This window comes from Xiphias gladius, chromosome 3, assembly GCF_016859285.1.
Source record: "Xiphias gladius isolate SHS-SW01 ecotype Sanya breed wild chromosome 3, ASM1685928v1, whole genome shotgun sequence".
Classification (NCBI taxonomy): Eukaryota; Metazoa; Chordata; class Actinopteri; order Istiophoriformes; family Xiphiidae; genus Xiphias; species Xiphias gladius.
The window spans coordinates 3,335,725-3,343,885 of record NC_053402.1 but is presented as its reverse complement, the minus strand read 5'-3'; positions in this window follow the sequence as shown (position 1 = coordinate 3,343,885).

Below are 8,161 nucleotides of genomic sequence, written 5' to 3'. Positions count from 1 at the left end.
ATCTTATAAGTCACAGAGCTAAGTATCTGATTTTCAGAAAAAATTAAGTACTTTTATTGTTTTTAATTGGTGTAAGACTAACCACATGCAGGGGTTGTGTGTGTGCAGTGAATTGACATAGTTGTGCCTGTTGAGCTTTATGGTAAATATATCCTTCAACATGATAACATTGAATCTGTTTTTCAGTGGCAATAAAATTACATAGCACTCTCTCTCTCCCTCACACAGGCTGCTTCTCTCTCCCACTCCCTCAGTGAACGACACATTAGCTCGCTGTCTCTCTCTTCCCCCCTAACACTCTTACCTCTGACATCCCTTAATTTCTGTGACTAGCTGTGAGGGTATAACCTTAGCTCCAGCTCTTTAGCTGAGTCTTCCTGTTCTTATAGTTAAATACTGGTGCGTTAATTAAGAACTTGGTCAGAGACCAAAGTACTGGACAAGTTAAGATATTTTGACTTAGTAATGATGCTAGATGAAAAGTCAAGAGGACCACATTTCATGGCAGTCCATCGAAAATTATCGAAATATTTTACTACAAAACCAAAATATCAACCTCATGGTGTCACCAGAGGAAAAGTCAATGGATCACTAAAGTCATCAGGCTTCATCCTTTGGGGAACAGGCAATCTATCCAATAGTTGTTGAGTTACTTCAGTCTGAATCCAATAGGGGGACTGATTGCTCAAAATACCAGTGGCTACTACCAACATCTACGGAACAACACTCAAAACATAAGCGACGCAGATGGATGCTCAGAGTTGATGATGTGTCTCAATCTGCATATTTAATTTTCTCTCTTTCTATTGTAGCACTGGCACAATCTCACATGCCCTAAAACTAATATCAGTCAATCATATATCTCATTCACATATCGTGACCCAGATTTTATTACACTAATCTTGACATGTATGCACATGTAAGACCTCTCTAATTAGAGAGAATAAGGAGCTAGACAGTGGTCAGATTGCAGTTTACAGTCTTTCTATCATTCTCCTCTCTGCTTCTCATCTCTGTTTTCCTTTTTCAAAAAAAATCCTCTTCCTTCTAAATTGCCCTCGATCAGTCTTGTGAAATGCTCTTTGAACTGAAGTAAACTTGAGTCCTCCTCCTTCCTGTCATTTTCCTACATTCATAGTGGCTAAGAATAGCCTCTATCAAGTTCATGTGTGATTTGGCTTAACATAATTATACCCCTACACTGCAACCTCTCTTTATCTTTATCTCTCTGTCTCCCTCTCTCCCCCTCTCCCTGGTGTCTCTTGTGGTCCTATAAATGGCAGACAATTAGCAGGGAAGGGTAGTTTTATTAATTAGCCAGTAGCAAGGGATGAGCAAACGAGGGTCTGATTGATGGATGGAAGGATGATGGAGGAGAAGTGGTGAGTTTATAGAAACTGACTATATATGTTTACAGGGGTAGTAATGCAAGACAGAATACATCAGACTATGGACAGAAGTGTTATAGACAATGTGCAGATGTAAAAATAAGTTCTTACTGATATCTTCACTTCAAATTTTCTTTAGACTCCTGAAGAATGGGGAATTAACTAAAAATAAATGTTACATTTCTTACATTTACACGGCAAATCACATACCTTTTAATTTGAATGGGCTAATTCTACTGTTTACCTCATTATTGTTCAGAATGATAATAAACTTTCCAGACTTGTAAAATCTTGTCTCAGAATAATATAATATGCTGTGTAGTGTGTTGGTGTCTAATAAGTCTTCAAAGTCATGGATCTGGTACTTAAACCTTCCTGGATGGTATTTTTTCATCAGACAGATACTATACTTGTACTAGCACACCATCACAGACCCTTTCAATTTTTTTTAACACAGTGCAAATTTCTGTCTAAATTTAAAGTAGCTCTGCTTAGTAGCAAATCATTTCAATGGTGTGAGAATGTATATGTTCACATTCATTTATGTGTGTGTGTGTGTGTGTGTGTGTGTGTGTGACAGAGTATGTGACAGTTTTTTGCTTCAAGCATCAGTCTGTAACAGGTTTTAATTGCAATTTCAATCAGTCCGGGAAACTATTGAAGTATACTGAGAGCAGAAGATGTGAGAGCGTACAGAACATATTGGAGTGCTACTCGCACATCTGACATACTGGTAAAAATAAACCAGGCAACAGTAAAGATAGGATCACCAGAATTTGGCTACACTTCAACCTCCAGTGGACATCCACACGCCTCTAATAATTGAAATTGTTGGCTTAACAGTAAGGCATATAGGCATAAAATACGCAAATTACATGCCGTCGTAAATTCTCATATGGTTTCCAATTGCTCCTTACAGGGGAGCAATATATTCAAAAGCGGATTTTTTGAGTTTTTTCCTGATGCAGACTGTCTAACTTTGAAAAAACTATGACCCTGGTGCCTGGATGTGGGTGTTTCCTGTCAAAAATAGTTGGCAAGCGACCTCTTGCAATCTCAGGTGCTCAGAAGCCACAACAGCTATAAAAACTTAAGAGCAGACTCAGAGAGGTGCACACTCATGATCAGGATTGCACGCTCAAATCTGATTCTGTTTTTATGAATCCGTGCCTGTGCCCTCTCAAATATTTAATTGTAAAAATGTTTTGCGCCGGCTCAGATCATCCATATACTTCCACAGGAAACTGGGCTTATGTATGTGAGGTTGTGGGGTCCAGGTAGTACTCATGTTGTGGGGACCTAATTCTGTTAACACAGTCACATTATGGGGACATGTCTTTCTTATGGCGACAAGTCCTCATGACGTAAATCATAAAATTTTAAGGTGAAGACATGTTTTAAGGTTAGGTTAAGGTTAAGGTTAAAGTTAGGTAAGTAGTAGTTATGGTCAAGGTTAGAGAAAGTCTTCAGGAAATGAGTGTCAGTCAATATAATTTCATCTGTCATGCAGACGTGTGTGTGTGTGTGTGTGTGTGTGTGTGTGTGTGTGTGTGTGTGTGTGTGTGTGTGTGTGTGTGTGTGTGTGTGTGTGTGTGTGTGTGTGTGTGTGTGTGTGTGTGTTCCAGTGGTCCTCTTTTTTTTCCTCCATCCGTCTGTCTGTGTCCATTCATTATTAATCCCTCAGCAGAGTTCCATCCTCCTCCCTGCTCATTTATTATGTCTGTGCGGTAAGAAAACACTGGTTGCAGCATCCTGTGCTATGTGCTGCTCTCAGGTGATGTTACATGTACTGTCACGGCCATCTTGAAAAATCTGCAGCTCATGACAGTATCACTGTGAACGGCATTTCTTATAACCTGACTCTGAGCATGAAATCAACGTGGTTCAGGAATGGAAGGTAAAATGATTCAGTAGGACATCTTGATAAGTAATAACCAATACTGTGTATTTTAATTGCCATCAATATCACAATATCTGACAGTGAACACAAGAGGGAGCCCTCTCTGCACTACACACTAGTCCGCTGGCCTCATCGGCATGGTGCTAAGCCCCTCTCTACAGCAGCCTATTGCATTTACATAAACAGCCCATTTTCTTATTGTAACGAGAAAATTTTCTTTTTTTATAAAACCCTTTTCCTATTACAACAAGATATTTTCATGTTATACACTGTACATAAACATAAACATCATACACAAATGTAGTTGAATTCTTCTGACTTGAAATGAGGAGTTGAGTGAATGTACAGCTGTGTGTTCACTCAACTCAGCAAATGAAATTTATAGAGAAACGTAATGAGTACGTTAGCATGCCTCCTAGCAAAAACAATGCTAACCATGATGATGATTACTATCCACTATAGCCCCTACCGGTGTCGGGCAAGTAATTCAAAACATTTAATTCATTACTCAAGACATATTACTCATCGAAAAGGTAATTACTAATTACCCTATCGCAAAACAATTTGTCAGATTACATGTTACTTTACTTTCGTTACTCAGCCCAGCTCTGTCAAAAGTGCCTTTAAAAAACTCAGAATTCTCCACAACCACAAATCACATATGCTGTATTTTAAAACATGTAGAAATAATAAATGAGACATTGTGATTTGACAGGCTTTCAGCTTTTGTTATGGAGGTTATTTACTGTAGAGGTCTAAATTACAAAGCAGCTGTAAGGTTCAGTTCATAGATTCATTGCTATGTAGTTTGTTCCAATTTAAGCTAATTAAGCTCAGTAATTGCATCAGTTGTACAAATGCACTTAAGTACATACAACAGTAAGAGAAAGTCACAGTTCATATGGCCGTCAAGCTGTCAAGTTCAGTTCAGTACAAACTGGGTCTATAGAAGTACATAAGCAGCTAACTACTTGACAGTAATCACATTGTTTTTGTGGCTTTTACGGTCTTTTTAATATGCTTTTAATGACTTGTAACACACTGTGAATCACAGCTGAGTTGACACGAGCGCTCTCAGTCACCAGTGAGGAACTCCACTGGTAAAAGCTACCGATTCAGTCAGTGACAATGGTGATTCAGTGTGGTCGGTTCAGTTTGAAGATTTTTTTTTTTTTCTGGCAACTGCACATAGCACTTCAAAAGTCCTGTCCTTACAGTGAAGCTGGGGGGTGCACACTCCTTCCATTTCTGAGCAAAACCAGGTGATTCCTGAGTGTAGTCTCACACTGTGTCTACACAGGTTGTTTCAGCCATGTTTTTTAAGTCATATCTGGCAGAACAGATACGCTCATATTTTAATCAGTCCAGCTGTCTGCACAAACAGCATGATGGCTCACATTTTACTTGCTCCACACGCGTGTAAAGGCAACCCAAAATGAGTTTTATGCTTCAAATCTTTTTAATCTATTTCACGCATCTATCATCAGTAATTGTGTGTTGGTCTTTGACACTGCCAAAACCTGTGCCTCACTAGAGTCAAATCTGTGCCTGAATGCATGCTGTGTGGACACAGACGGAGGACTGAAGCAGTCGCTGCTGCTCTGCTAAACCAAAAAATCTGATGCAGCAAATCATCCAGGGGTCTCCGTTAATGGGGGCGTGTCACATGGGTGTATGTTTAAAAATATTGTACAGTGCCAAATTTGAGTGTGAATACTAGTGAAACATACAAAGAAGTCTCCATAATGTTTTGGTTAGTGATGTCTACATATAGACCGTGAGACACACAAAATGTTTAAGGTCACTGACCGAGGTTCAGGGGGTGCAAGGGGTGCGTTTGCACCTGGTCTACCCATGCAATATGCCTTGGTTAAGATTAGCATTACCTCTGCATGGATAAATAAAAGGTTGCAACTTCCTTAATTATTCACTGATTTAATACACCACCTCCCAATACAGCGAGCATCCCAAATCAATAATAAATCAATAATAATAGTAATAAACTGCCAGCTGAGTGTTTATTTGTAATTATCAGTTGTATGCACAGGCTGCAAAGTGCCTGAGATGCCTCCAATTCCCCCTTTTAAAAACGTAACACGGTAACATTTACTTTGAGTCCATTTAAATTGACTTACTTTGTACTTTAATCTGAGTATATTTTTACCTCCGCCAAGGTGGTTGTCTTTTCACACATGTCTGTTGGTTTGTTGGTTTATTTGTCGGCAGGATTACACAAAAAGAAGTGAACCTATTTGCACCAAACTCTGTGGAGGGATGGGGCATGGGCCAGGGGAAAACTCATTAAATTTTGGAGCAGATCTGGATCATTTACCATTAATTTGTTTTTTGTCTTTGAGCTCTGGTGTATGTTATTTGACATTGGCCTTGGCAAAGGTATGAGGTTTACTGAGTGCCTTTCTAGTTTCACAAGTCATTTCTACTAGAGTAAAACTTCTTTTAAGTAACAGTACTTTTACTTGAGTACAATTTTCCAATACCCTTTCCACCCCTGTCTAGTGTTGGCCATCTGGCCGAACTGAGTAACTGGGCAAGAAGGGCCTTGGTCAGGATCACTCTAACAGAGCTTCAGAAGTCCTCTGCAGAGATGGGAGAATCTGCCAGAAGAATGACCAATTCAGCAGCACTCCATCAAGCTGGCCTTTAGGTAAGAGTGGCTAGACCGAAGCCACTTTGAGCAAAAGGCATATGAAAAAGAACCTCTGTTCTGATGGGACAAAAATAACTCTTTGGGCAGAACGACACTGACCTGAAGCAAACAACGGGGACAATCCTGGAGTGACTGCAGGACAAGTCTCTGACTATACTTGAGTGGCCCAGCCAAAGACGTGGTAGAAAACATCCGTGGAGAGACCTGAAGATGGCAGATCAAAGTTGCCTTCTATCAAATCTTAGCTTGACAGGATCTGCCAGGAAGGATGGGATAAACTACCCAAATTCAGGTGTGCAAAGCATGTAAAGACTTACCCAAGAAGACTCAAAGCTGTGATTGCTGTCAAATGGGCTTCTACAAAGTACTGAATTAAGGGTCTGAATACTTTTGTAAGAGATTTCAGTTTTTGATTTTTAATAAATTTACAAAAATTTCTAAAAGCATATTTTCACTTTGTCATTATGGATTATTGAGTGTAGATTCATGGACTAAAATGTCAATTTTATCAATTTAAAATTAAATCTAAAACACAATAAAGTGTGCAAAAAGTGAAAGGGTGTGAATCATTTCTGAAGTCACTATATCTCTTTGTACTGCTTCATGGCAGGGTTGTACAAATCCGAAAAGGTCATCATGGCGGTAGTGAGTTTTCCTCTCCATGTTCACAGTTTCTAGTTAAACAACAGGAGTAGCCTACATTGGCTTGAAAAATTGACGGTGACCTGTCCTTTCTTTGTTCCCTTTCCTCTCCTCTCCATCCCTCCTCGTCTCTCCTCTCCTCTCCTATCCTCCTTATATGATAAACCGAGGGCAAAGCATAAACTGTCATCTTTTATGGCAATTTTGGGAAAAAGATGGACATGAAGAGGGGAGGAAAAGTATCAGGAGCTGGGAGGAAACAAGAGGGAGGGGGAGGAGGGCACCTAGAGGTTGAAAGAGAGGAGGGGATAAAGGAGGAGAGGGGAGGGGAGACTGCAGTGTTTTGGTCTCCTGTACTTCTCTCTTTTGGCCCTTAGATGTCCCCATGCACCACACTGCAGTATAACATATTCAAGAACAGATGCAGAAGCTACACTGCACAGAATGTGTGTATGTGTGTGTATATGTGTGTGTGTGTGTGTGTGTGTGTGTGTGTGTGTGTGTGTGTGTGTGTGTGTGTGTAAGAGAGAGAGAGAGAGAGGGCAATGGAAATAGGTACAGACCCTCTCTCTCCTTCTGTAGCAACAATGCAGTTTTAGACCCTTGTTCTTCCCTCCATCACTGCTTTCTTCCTCTTGTGTTGTTGGAGGAATGGTTCCACATTTTGGGAAAAACAGTTATTCTTTTTCATTATGAAGGTGAGAATGAAAAGACAGGCATTCATTTCATGTGTATGTTTTAAGTACAGAGCTGGAGTCAGGATGTGGTTAACCTGACTTAATTTTATGACTCGAAGCCGGGGGAAACAACTAGCTTGCCTCTGTTGACAGGGAAGAAAATACACGTAACAAAAACTTTAACGCTCACTAATGAACATGTTATATCTCATTTGTTTAATCTGTACAAAAACAAAAATGTTAAAGAAATGACTGACTTTCGCTATGCCATGCCCCCCTGTTGCTTCACCTGTCCAACTGTCAACAATCTCAGCCAACAGCAGATGTGAGTTGCGCATGTGCAAGCATAAACAGTTGATCGCACGTAAGGTCCACCATCTTGGACATCTACCTCAGGTTTCAACCATATTTCTCAAGTCAGGAAATCATTGTGTATTTTGGATTATAAAGCGAAGTATAGTAGATTTTATGTGAATAAGAGAATGGAGTGCAGCCAGTAAAGCAGTCTATTAAAATTAAAAGAAGATTTTGTTAGCTGTACTGGATCATGTAAAACACTGGACCACCTTCTCACAGTCTGGAGTTTTTGGATTTTTCTTTTAATTTTTCAAGTCAAAGAGGACTTTAAATGTAATATTGGAAAAAACTCTCCTCCAATGTCACCATTACAATCTGACACATAAAATATAATACCACTCTCATGATCGTCTTTTAACGCAAATTAATTTGCTCATCTTCATCTCTCTGTCTCTGGTATGTGTCTTCACACACAAATAGGCCATGTTGATATGCAGCAAATTGGCTGTGGTAAAATGTCATAAAAAGGTGCATGCGCAACTTACTTCTACGGTTGCCTATGGTTGTGTAGTGACACCAACTTTCTCAC